Here is a 1,447-nt window from a genome sequence, read left to right on the forward strand (position 1 = left end):
CTCCTGCCTTGAGTTCCTGTGTTGGCTTCCCTCAACTTGAAAGATGAAATAAATCCTGCTCCCGTGCACAAGTTGGATTTGCTCATTGTTTGTTAGAGCAACATGCAAGCAAACTTGAACTAAAATTTTCCTTGGTCTTTTATGTTCCTTCACCTTCCCTGCTCTTGTTTCTTCCCTTTTCTTGTCTTTGTTTTTCTCTCCCCTACTCCATTCTTTTAATTTCTTCGTTGCCTCCCTTATCCCTCCTTTCTTCCTTGCTCCTTCTTTCCTTTTAATCACAGATGCTCAGGATGTAACTCACCAGTGCTCAAATAACACCAACCAGGCAGTCACAGTAGAAACTCTAGGACCTTCAAGATGGGTCAACCAGACTTTAAGCTCTGGGATATCCATAGTAGAAGGAGAGAAGTCAGTCTGGCAAGCTGTCCTCCGACCTTCTCACTGCCACAGAAGTCTTACAGGGCACAGCAACCCTCCTCAACCAAACAAATATATGAATCAATATATATGTATATTATACGAATTTATATGTAAATATTATGAATAAAAACTTTACATACATTCTTCACAATTTCATTTTGTGATTTTAAAAAATAGATACTGGTATTAAATTGTGTTACTAAAGTCCAGTATTGAACCTTGATTTTCAGAGTACATTTTTCATTTTACTTATTATTATTTTGCTCTGAAATATACATATTCATGTTTGTGTTTGTGTATGTCTCTCTCTTTCTCTCTCTCTCTCTCTCTCTCTCTTTCTCTCTTTCTCTCTCTCTCTCTGTGTGCATGTGGAGACTGTAGGTCAATGCTGGTGTCTTTCCAATTATTCTACATCTTATCTCAGAGACACATTGTATCTCTGAACCAGGATCTTCAAGACTTGGCTAAACCAGTGGACCAAGAAACCCCAGGGATTCTCCTGTCTCCACCAGCACTGGAGTTATGGGTGTGTGATACAGTATTAGGGATTGAAGTTCATTCTTGAATGGTAAGTGCTTTTCCAGCTGAGTCATATCTCCACCCATATTTCCTGTCTCTATTGGGCCTTTGTTCTAAGTTTTCTAAAACAAATTAAGAATATCTCAAGACTTGCACACACAACACACACAAGGACAAGTTGCCCAGATCACTCTGCTAGGCAGCAGCTGTATGTCTCCCATGGCCTCAGTGGTTGTGCCCTGGACTTTGAGAGGTTGAAGATTTGGAGATTACGTCAGTAATACCACTAAGCACAGGTGAGATTCGGGATTCTTACTCCTGGAAGATTTGTACATCACTATAATGATCTTAAAATTCCAGATCTTGCTCACATCAGATTGATGTCTCAATAGTCTCCTAAAACGAAAGAAGGGAAGAGGAAGCAATCCCAACTAATTCTAAATCTATTATAGCAACCATCTCATTTTGATGATCCTAAAGGATTTTACAACGATGACTACTGAGTTAC

Source organism: Psammomys obesus, unplaced genomic scaffold, assembly GCF_907164565.1.
Source record: "Psammomys obesus unplaced genomic scaffold, mPsaObe1.curated_primary_1811, whole genome shotgun sequence".
In the NCBI taxonomy this organism is placed as follows: Eukaryota; Metazoa; Chordata; class Mammalia; order Rodentia; family Muridae; genus Psammomys; species Psammomys obesus.